This window comes from Trachurus japonicus, chromosome 13, assembly GCF_045865225.1.
Source record: "Trachurus japonicus isolate A0001 chromosome 13, Traja_1.0".
In the NCBI taxonomy this organism is placed as follows: domain Eukaryota; kingdom Metazoa; phylum Chordata; class Actinopteri; order Carangiformes; family Carangidae; genus Trachurus; species Trachurus japonicus.
In genome coordinates this window covers 42,753,709-42,764,941 of record NC_140919.1, presented here as the reverse complement: position 1 = coordinate 42,764,941, position 11,233 = coordinate 42,753,709, and the positions used below count along the sequence as shown (strand labels likewise).

The 11,233-nt window shown below is 44.7% G+C and overlaps 1 long non-coding RNA gene across 1 annotated transcript in view; it reads left to right on the top strand.

The window, feature by feature from the left end:
• Positions 1 to 859: 859 nt before the first annotated feature.
• LOC146976689 (uncharacterized) overlaps positions 860 to 11,233 on the top strand; it is a 316,272-nt gene continuing 305,898 nt past the window's right edge. Inside the window, exon 1 of the long non-coding RNA XR_015037505.1 lies at positions 860 to 942. This is a non-coding gene — a long non-coding RNA (uncharacterized LOC146976689). The remainder of the gene's footprint in view (positions 943 to 11,233) is intronic.

The window sequence follows — 11,233 nt, the reverse complement described above, 5'->3', positions numbered from 1 at the left end:
ATCTGGGATGAGTGTAAAGAGGTAAATTACACTCAAGGACACCGTGGGTCGGTGGTGTGTCGGTGTGTCGGTGTGTCGGTGGGTGTAGTTTGGTTTCGGAGCTGCGCACGGATTTCTACCGGGACCTGACGGACCTGACCGGGATTACAGCTACAGTATTACACCCCCCAACCCCCCCTAACCCCCCAACCCCCTACCCCCCACCGCCACTTCTCTCTGGCGGTGTCTCTCAGGAGCTCCGGTGAAACCGCAATTAACGCGGATGGAGGGAGAGTTTCTAACATCCTGATACTTTAAATGCGCTACTGGAGTAATTTTTTTTTTTGCAGGGGGCGATTTGAGGAGTTTTTCTTCCCAGCAACGACATGATGACCCCCCCACCCCTCCATCCATCCATCCCTCCATCCACCCTTCTCCTTCTAGGATCTACGTGAGTGAGTCCTGTGGGTTTGCACAGTAAAAAAAAACCCACCGGCACCTGGATTCCCGGGTCACCCCCTCCTATACCCCCCTCCTTACCCCCTCCCCTCCCTCCCCTGCTGCTGCTGCTGCTTGGCCGCGCGCACGTCTGCTCCAGTATTTCCCGCTTCTGCCGCTGTCCGGTCCGAAACATCCACACACACTCACACACACACACACACTGGTTTATTCATCTCCAGAAAAGAAAACTACCGACAGAAGACCCCTCTCTCCATTTCTGTCCGCGGAGAAGAGGAGTTGGGATAAAGCTGCTGCTGCTGCTGAAACCTGGTCACCTTTTATTAAAGCCTCTCGGGGGCTTTTGGTTGTGATTTAACTCATCCATTACTACTGGACTAATCAGAGGGAGGAGGGGAAAGAAGGAAGAAGAGGAGGAAGAAGAAGAAGAAGAAGAAGAGGAAGAAGGGGCTCTGGAGAGAAGAGACCCGAGAAGAGCAGAAGAGGATTTGGAGATCGATGAAGGTAAGACAGAGCAGAGCAGAGCAGAGCGGTAATGATGCAGGGTGTGTGAGATGGCGCTGGATGCTCTGCTATGCAGCTACCCCCCCCCCCCTGCCACGGGGATGCCACGCTCACCGCGGTGCCAACAGGAGTTTTATTCTTAGTGCCCAGGAAATGAATCATCGCTGTAATCTGATGAGGTTTTGTCATAACCTCGCTGTGTGTGTGTGTGTGTGTGTGTGTGTGTGTGTGTGACTGTGTGTGTGTGTGTGTGTGTGTGTGTGTGTGTGTGTGTGTGTGACTGACTCTCTCTCTTATTCACTTAGGAGCGGACAGTTTATTTATAGCTTCCAAAAAGACATCTAGCTGGGTTGACAGTGTTGTCTCAGGTGGTGCAGTTGGTTGAGAGGCTAATTGTCACTTTGAACCCCAGACCCCCCCCCCCTTCCCCCCCGCCGTGCCTGTATGGGAATGTGTGCCTGGGTGTTTGTATGCGTATGTGCGTGCACTGGTTGGCTTCTTTATGGATGAATCCGTTCGCGCGCAGTGATTTTATTTATTTTTTTATTTTTTTGTCTGGGGAGGAATAGAGGCTTATTTTTTTATTTGGGAGGTGTTGGGGGCTGCTGTACTGACTCTTGTTTTTCTCTTTCTCCGTCTGCTGTCTCACTCTCTGTTTCTAAAGCTGCCTCATCATGCCGCTCCAGTTGACTGGCGTTACAGCCACATCTATTATGCAGCAGGCTAGGAGATGAGAACACAAGAGAGGGGAGGAGGAGGAGGAGGAGGAGGAGGAGAGAGGGGAGGAAAGGGAGACACAGGAGGGAGAGGAGAGGAGAGGAGAGGAGAGGAGAGGAGAGAGGACCAAAGAGTCAGGAAAGGTGAGGTGACGAAAGAAAAATGGTTGGAATGAGTAGAGGGAGCAGCAGAGGACAAGGGATAAGGAGGATGGGATAAGGAGAGGGATGGGGTGAGATAAAGGGGGCAGAGAGCATTAAACAAGGCCAACAGAAAAAGACAAGGGCACCGGAGTTGAGACTGCAATACAAGTACAACAAAGAGGAGCGGGTGGAGGAGGGAGGTGATGCAGTAGGGTGGGATAGGGAGAATGGATGCAAAAGAAGATACAGTGGACTGGTAGTAGGGCTGATCCAAAAACTGTCTATCTACATACATCTACTGTCCAGATCAGGGCCGTTGCTACGAATCCTGGGCCCCCTGAAAGAAAGAATGCTAAAGTGGGCCCCTGCCCCCTGACTTTTCCACTTTTTTTTCTTAGACTAAGTATGTATTAACATTTCTTATTTATCCTACTTTGTTTTGATGCTAATGCAGCATTACTATGAGTATTAGTCAGGGTCTAAGCAGAATAACTCAGTCATACAAAGATTAGACTACTGGGTTTTTTGTGGACCCCACTGGGCACTGGGCCCCTAGAGTTATCATCACCTTTCTCCCCTATACTTGGTCCTGGTCCAGATGATGACAATGACACAGTTATTCTTCGTCCTCTCTGCTTCACCACATTCAATTAGAAATAACCATGGGACTGCGAACACCAAAGTTAAGCAGTCAAATGTAGACACACAAAGTCAAACAAAACATATATATAATGTTTTATGGGGGTCTGTCTGCCTGTAGACTGATCTACAGTCAGTGGGAAAACAGCTCAATCAAGTTTAGACGGGATGATGAACTCGGGCACCTCATCTCTTAACCCCATAAAACTCTAGGTCAGTTTGGCTGAATGTTTGGGCTCGTCATCCTGTTTAGTAATGGGATGTCATCGATGCAGTGAGCTTCGCTACATTTGGTTGAATCAGAGCACAGGATGCTCCTGTAAGACCTCTGTCCTGTTGCTTCTGTCAGCTGTGTAGTCATCAATAAAAACCATTGAGCCTGCGCCACTGGCAGCTGTACACACAGAAACCATAATAGAACCATAAACTGAGCTAAGACTCCACTGTGCATGATCTTACCTTAGGTTTAATAGCTGGTCTCAGACGTTTGGACTCCTCTGTAGGAAGAAAGAAGAAAGGAGAATGGTCTGCTCTGAGAGCTCTTGTGAAATGTTTGGTAAAGTAACATGATAAATCTGACTAAATCACATATGTTACACGGTGGTCCTTACTGTTTGAGGCAGCACAGATGACAACACAGCAGGACAGAGGCATTGTTTGGTAACAGAAGCCTGTAAGAAGCCAGGGAGTGTTTAGGAAGCAGTGACAATTCCACACTGAGCGAGCTTCTGTTGCAAAGAAAGATCTGACAGAGCCGTCCAAAAACATCCCCCCAGAGATCTGAAACTACTCATAGCTCATACATATCATGAAAAAAGAAAGCTGAATGTGATCTGGGACCAGGGAGCGCTTGTTAGATGTTGCTCCGGGTCTCAGGGAGAACATGATACGTGGTCTGATATGGTGTCAGTACAGTAGAGGGAGTTGACGTAGTTTCACAACCACTTGGAAATCACTGTTTCATTTCATTTTGCATGACAGATTTCAGCACCATGCAAAATGAGCTAAAGAAGCATGGGATGCTCCAGTAAAGTTTTGGTAGAGCAGCAAGGTTTTGCAGGGTTTCAGCACCACGGAGAGCTCCAACATGGTTTCATGCTACCTGCTTTTAAATTATGTAAAGATTCAAACAAGATGAGTGAAATGCTGGACCCAGCGACACAAACAAAAATGGGAGGTCTGCTCTGAGAGTAGACTTAGCATTTCATTTCAGCACCATGGAGAGCGCCGCTGTAGCTTGAAGAGCCTTGAAGAGGTCTTATATGGTGTTCACACCACAAGCTTAAGATGTGAAAAAATCACTTGAAACGCTTGGTTCACGTTGCTTCATCACTTTTGGATCATTGCGCTTGTTGCACTTGACACTCGGAAAAAGAAAAGAAAAAAACAAAAAAAGACACCGCTGCCGTGTTCTCTCTGGTCTGGAATAAAAAAGAAGAGGCATGGGCCAAAGTTAGCGAGGAGGTGGGACTCTCTCTGAGACTGACTGACTGTGGCTCGTTACTGACTGTGTTTCTCATGAACGAAACGTTAGCATCGGTTAGCACTAGCATAGCAGATCGTCCCTGCGTGGCAGGATACCAGTTTCAGTTTATGTGTGAATGTTTTTATTGTCTGAATATTGGTTCCGATTAAAGGGATAGTTCAACATTTTGGCAAATTGGCCCATTGCCATAATCGCTATAGTCATAGCAGTAGGTTCGTTAACTTTATTTGTCAGTGTAAGCTATTTTTAGAACGGAGGAGCGGAGCGACAGGCTGCTCAGAGCTACGCTACGGAGGCTAAAGGAATTTCTTGGTTTCCCTCATCAAACTCATCAAATACAAAATCCCAAAACTCCAAAACGCTTTCGTGGACAAGTTGTGACCTGCACAATCACCACGCTATGAGATAATAATGGAACGTTACGAAACGGAGCCGTTTTCAAGGTAAATACAGGGTAAATACAGAGTCTGCTTGCTGAAAAACTGTCCCTGAACGCAACGTGCATCAGCGGTTTTGCATGAATTTACCTCTAAAACGGCTCCATCTCGTAACGTTCCGTTATTATCTCATAGCGTGGTGAATGTGCAGCTCACAACTTGTCCACGACAGCGTTTTTGAGTTGTTGGGTTGTGTATTTGATGAGTTTGATGAGGGAAACCAAGAAATTCCCTTAGCCTCCATAGTGTAGCTCTGAGCAGCTCACGGCTCTGCTCCGCCGTTTTAAAAATAGCTTACACAGACAATTAAAGGTAACAAACCTACTGCTATGACTATAGGGATTATGGCAATGGGCCAATTTGCCAAAATGTGGAACTATCCCTTTAAACACGGCAGTGGTGTCACAGAGGACAGGGTGCCCACATGCAGCGACAACCCCCATGGCTTTTCCCCCATTTTTGTGCGCAAACTTCCCTGCTTACACCAGGGAAGTGAAATCGGGATAAACTCGTCGCTGATTGGATGTTGCGGCATGATGTCGCCTGTAAAGTAGAATTTTTCCTGCTTCATTCGCGTGGTGTCTCGCTGGGCCAGACGCTCCAACGCGCCGTCTGATATTAAATTGCGTGTTATTGCGCCAATTACATTGATTTTGTATGTAGAGCTCAATTCCTGTCTATCGCCTTAAGTGTTAACGCCCCATTAGATAATTTGAGTGACACAATGAGCTCTGAAATGGGTTCAACTCCATGAATGGTCCCAGAAAAGGTGTTTATTGTTCATGGACAGATGGAGACGTGTTTGAACGGAGGAGTGCCTGGAGTATCTTAGCGACTGATGTTAGCGCTGAAACCTGACAGGGGAGCAGTGAGCCCTTTGACTGTGCAACATATTCATTTTACTCCATATGACACAAATTGCCACCATTTATGTCAAGAAGTCGAGCCTGATAAGCACAAATACGCTGTGTTGGTCCATATAATATTCATTCATTAGTTCAAGAAAATCATTGTTCAGAACCTACTTAGTGATTTAAGTAGGATTGAATCCTGACTGAGCATCAGACCCCTTGGGTGAATTGTGTTGTTATGAATGTTACATTCATTGCCGCTGCACATTGTGAATATCCTTCAGGTCTAACAAACATGTTGGATGTTTTTCCTTCCGTAATACGAATTTTATTAAATGCGAAATCAACAAAAATATAGTGGTGATATTTTGGGCTGTATCAGGCACTACTATGAACTGAGGTTATTATTATTTTTTTTTTTTTGCAAGTTTGTGGTTGCCTTTCAATACCACAGTACTTCTGTACTGAGCTCTGTGTTTTGTCCGTCTGGGCCTGGCAGCATTGCACAACAAGGCAAGGCAGTTTTATTAGTATAGCCCGTTTTTACCACCAGTTTGTCTCAAAGGGCTTTACATCCCATCATAACAACATCCTCTGACCTTAGACCCTCACATCCACTGAGGAAAAACTCCATAGAAAACCACTCACCTTTATCACAGTATTTCCTTAGAAGCTTTTGCTGACCACCACTATACTATATACTAGTTATCTGCTAATTATTTCAGTGAGAAAGCTGAACAGAGGCAAATGGGTAAATAAGGAGAAAGGGTAGGAGTGTTCACTGTATAGAACCGTTACACAACTTAAACTGGAAGTGCAACGATCATCACTCACAGTTGTAAGATACATTAAGGTAATAATCCTTTTGGACTGGCTAAAAATCTTGATTGGAAATCCATAGCGACCATTTATTGATCACACATCTGTGATGTACAACTCCAGTAGTACTCATTCCTATTAGTCAGACCAAGCTAGTGCCTAGAGAGTGTGTTTTAACTTGAGCTGATTACAATGGAGCCAGATAAGGAAGTCAGTAGAAAAACAGAAAAAAAAAACGAAGAAGCGAAGAAGAGTTTTTAAGGCACAGGTTGGTGTTTTGGTCAGTGTAGGTTTTGCTGAGCCAACACTAACTTTGCAACAGCCTCTCTAATTCCATTGTGGTCCATGAATTTGCAGAAAACCTGTGCTACGAGATCGTGTGAAAGTTGTGTAGACATTTCTGTGATAGAGCCAGTTCCAAAGGCTGGCTCAGCATAAACAGGTAGAGGTTTGGGAGTGAGCTCATGACAGGCAACCGGCTGGCAGAGAGGGCGACAGGCAGACAGACAGGAGAGCAGATGGAGAGACAGACAGAGATGTAGGCAGATGCACTATTACTCACACAACAGGGAAGAGACAGACCGGTTTATAAAAGTAAAGGCAGGTAGACACGAGCCAGACAGGTAAAGGAACAGTCAGCCAACCAGTGTCATGCCTGAGTGTGGTAATAGAGTAAAATGTGTTAATGTGACTGGAGTGATGCATTGTTTTGTGGTGACTGTTATCGTATGGAGAGCATTACAATGTGCTTCACATCCCATTAGCAGACAGAGAAGGAGAGAGAGGAACAGAGCACATCCCCACCTCCACACTTCCACTCCACACCGTGTGTTTTCCACCTTCCTCTTCTACCGATGACACATCTGCTGGCTGCTGGTTTTTCTTTTCTCTCTCATCACAGCAAAGGAACACCAAAGTGTTACTGACGACCACCTTATGCAACCCATCACGTGGAAGTTACAGTATACTCTCTCTTACACGCACACCTCTGAATACTGGCAACCATTATGCATTTTTAAATCTTGAGTGAATATTAAAATGTAAAAACACATTATGGTTCAGTAATTAACTCCTTGTTTCATAGCTTCTTTTCACATCCTCCACTGCCATGTATTGACAGTTTCCTGCTCGCTGTTCACTGTGGTATTGTTTCTGTATCAGTATGAAAATACTTGCTACTCTGTAACAAAGCCATCATTTTGTTATCATTAAAAAAATATATATATATTACTTTTAAAATGTTGTTTTAGGAATACAAGTGTGTATTTTGTTGAACCAGATCAGTCCAGAACTGTTTGGAAATGAAAATGCATCAGATGTTTGGCTGTTGGATTCTGAGGTGTTTAATGTAGAAGAACCATGAGACCTCGTCAGCCACACGGTGTTTTTCCCTCCATCTCTCTGATACAACATTTAGCCATGTGTCCTGCACTCGTACAGCAGCAGGCGTACCAGACCCACTTGTCATGGCTACAATAATAAACACAGATTGTTCACAGCCGAACATCCACCTGGCTGCTGTAATAATGGTTATGGCTTAGGACTGGTTTAGGTTTAGGAATAGGTGATTTGGTTAAAAAAAAGAAAAAAAAATACTCCTGCAACATCAGACAAACCTTCTTGTCATTGATGATCCAAACATTTACTGCTCTCTATACCCCTCTTCTATATGTTCATATTCCTCTGTTTTGATGAGCCATCTATCCACCACAACCTTTGGACTTGTCTCTTTATAGACGACATCACCAGACCTCTGCTCTTATTATTCATACTAGACCACAGGAAAACGTATGAATCATAATATCCCACTGCACCAACTGCCTATGGTAGTTTTTTATTGCTATTTTATTTTATTTTAACTTTTACAGGGCAGTCAAGTGCAGGTCAAATGTAAATTTGTAGATTTCTTTGTTTTTTTTTGTTAGTTTGTTTTGAAAACCTCAGTATAAGTCAGGCTTTCCATTTCTGGGTGTTTGATTACACTTTTTATACTACTGGCAGTTACAAATATTCAGCTGGCACTTTGGCCTCCATCCCTAATGTCTATGATTACATCTCCATATTTTCAAATCTGCTGCTAAGAAATGTAACTGAGTAATGCCGAACTAATTTCCATTGTGGTTTGCTCATTTGCCATTTGAATATAAAAAAACAAGAAAGACAAAGTTTTTTTTTTCCCCACTCTTTGAATTAGGTTGTGTTTTGATCTTTGCAAGCTGTCAAGCAGGAGTATTTCTTTCCCTTCCTGTACAGAGTAAGCTGTTAGACAGAGTTCCTGAAGCCACAACCCATTACAGACTATTACATAATGACACCCCCACTGCAGTGACAGATGAGCAGGTAAGAGGCTGTCACAAATATCCAAATCATAATGTGTGATTTACATTCTAGCGGAAATTCTGCATCCTGTCTGGCTGAAGAATTAATCCGTGGCTTAATCTCCCATCCTAGAGCTATACCCCCAATCCCTCCATCTATCCACCCATCTGTTTCTTCATCCATCTGTCCAGCCAACTCACTTGACTTCCCATTCACTCTTGTTGTAGTTTTGATTTCCTGCTTCTGTCATCTTCCCTTCTTTCTTTCTTTCGGGGAAAGGGGAGATGCGTTGCTGGTGTTCTGCAGGTATCTTATTCCCTACTAAAGCACACATTTACTGTGATAATGTGTTATTTCCTCTCCCTCTCATCTTTTCTCTCTGCTCCTTGTATTATGACTCTAGTTTATTTTTGTAAATTCATCACTCAAATGATTGTTTTGATGAAGCTTTTCTAAATAGACCATAGAAGGGTGACCTACATTTCTGCCCAAATAAGGGAATGCAGGTCTTTGCCTTTGCTTTGTCAGACTAATGAGGAAATTAGAAGTGGTGTAAAACGATTCCCACTAACTGAGCCCAAAACCTAAAAATCCCTTGTTTTTGTCAACGTGCTGGGCTTTCATATAGATTCCTCTATTTGTTGAGGTGGATGAAGGCCATGTTTGAGGTAAATTAAAAGTAACATGCACTTGCAAGGTGAGCAGTTCAGCATTTGGTCCTGATGATGTCGATGCTTGTTGTAGCATGGCATGTTCTCAACAACATTTCACCACCACAACATAATGTGTTGTGTGTATTTTAGAAACAGACCTCCAGTGAGAACGAGCCCATAGGTCATCCATGCAGCAGGTCATTATGACCCATAATTATGCTTTGTTGCTAGGCGATGGCTAGTAATTGTAATAATTATTACAGGAGCAAAGGGGAAAATGTGGTGACGTAGACAGAAAGTCCACACCAGGAGGTCCGTGATGGAGTGGTGGAGGAATATGACCATTGTAACCATGACAACAAAGATTATTTAGGGGGCACTCACACTAGGGCCAGTTGTTCCGCCCCCCCTCCCCTGTCCCCCGCTGGCCTGCACTCACACTACCTCCAACCCAAGCTGCTGAAGGACGGTTGCCTCAGACACACACGTCATCACGTTGATATACCAACACGGTGGATGCGCTCTGACTGCTGAAAGAACGGCGCTTTGTAACTGTTTGACCGGTTGTCATGGTTATCTTGAAGTTTATTCAAAGCGACGTTAGCTAGCGATGTTGACATACGTATGGTGCGACGTAATTGTTAAGTGACTGGTGTTTACACACGGTTGCAGACACGTGGTGGAGAACGAGCCCGCAGCGCATTACGTGCTTGTGAGCATTCCTGGCCAAGCGTACCGAGCCCAAGCTACACCTCTTCCAACCGAGCCGGGCCAGGGAAGTGGACCGTGTCGCTACCCGATTTGCAACTCTACCCGATTTGTGACAGCCACGTACGGCAACTCCACTTGGACAAACTTAGTTGAATTGACTTAGGATCACTGCCCTGTGTGCGTCGCCAGAGACGGTTTATCTTTTTATTTTATTTTTTTAAATACTTTATTAGTAATGTAAATTGAGGGTTGGTTGTGGTGGTCTGGATCTTGATGCTCAGAAAACAGGAACACAGGCGGACTTTTAATGTTTACTGTCCTCTTTTCTCGCCGGCCTCATCACCATGACAACCACAAACAATCACAACTACCACAACACTCACTGAATAAACGAGTCTGCCGCGGCTGTCTTATGACGGACCTCCGCGGTTTTTATTTTATTTTTTAATCATTTTCACAGTACCGTATTTTAAATTCACAGAATTTAATGTACGCAAATCGGGCAGCGCCCAAATGAAGTTTGTCCAAGTGGAGTTGCCGTAGGCAGCTGTCCAAGATGGCGGCCGGTCTGCGCATGCGCATACCAGTTTTGTCACAGATCGGGTAGCGTCGCAAATCGGGTAGTGACATGGAACACTTACACTCACACCAGCAGTAGAATCTGGACTTTAGGAGGCAAACGTGCTTGGGCTCGGTACGATTACCTAGTGTGAGTGCACCCTAAATGATGAGAAAGCACTTGTTTTAAAAACCAAAATATTTTCTGAAACGTAAGCGAATAGTTTTAGTCCTTCAATCGAACCATGCCATGATTGTTATTTTTGTAACCATGGTGACAAAGTCAAGTATGCTGCTGTTGGTACAGTCTGTATGTTTATTACTGTAATCATATTGTAAATAGAAGCCCTATGGGTCACATCAGAAAGACGAGGGCTAGTCAGTATTTCAGCAACATTGTTAAAATAATGGATGGACCCAGTAAAGCTGCGTTCACACCGGACCTTTTGTTTTTAGAACGAGCGACCAGTTTACATGTGAAGTCAATGCAAACGAGCGATGGAGCGATTTATCGCCCAGGAGAAAAAACGCTGGGGCTCGGAGCGACAGCGACGGAGCAACGGAGCGCTTTTTCGCTCGTGTCGCTCCCATCGCTCGAGATGAGAAATCCCAACTCTCCGGCCGTCAGTCGCTCGTCGCTCAGCTCTGATTGGCTGCCGTGATCCCGGTGGTGCCGGTGTAAACAGACACATGGCAGTGGACATGACGTCATCAGGTCTGTGGCTCTGAGCCAAACTGACGAGCGACTGCAGCTGAGCGACGGAGCGTTTCTTTCGGAGCGATACGAGCGACAGCGACAAAAATAAAAGGTCCGGTGTGAACGCAGCTTAAGCAATTTAAGCTTTACAGAAAAAACACATGAATGAACAAAAATTTTAGAGAAAATGTGAATTCCCATGTGAACCCATTTTCCACATATGGTAACATGTTTTACACATGTGGAGCACATGTGTATAAT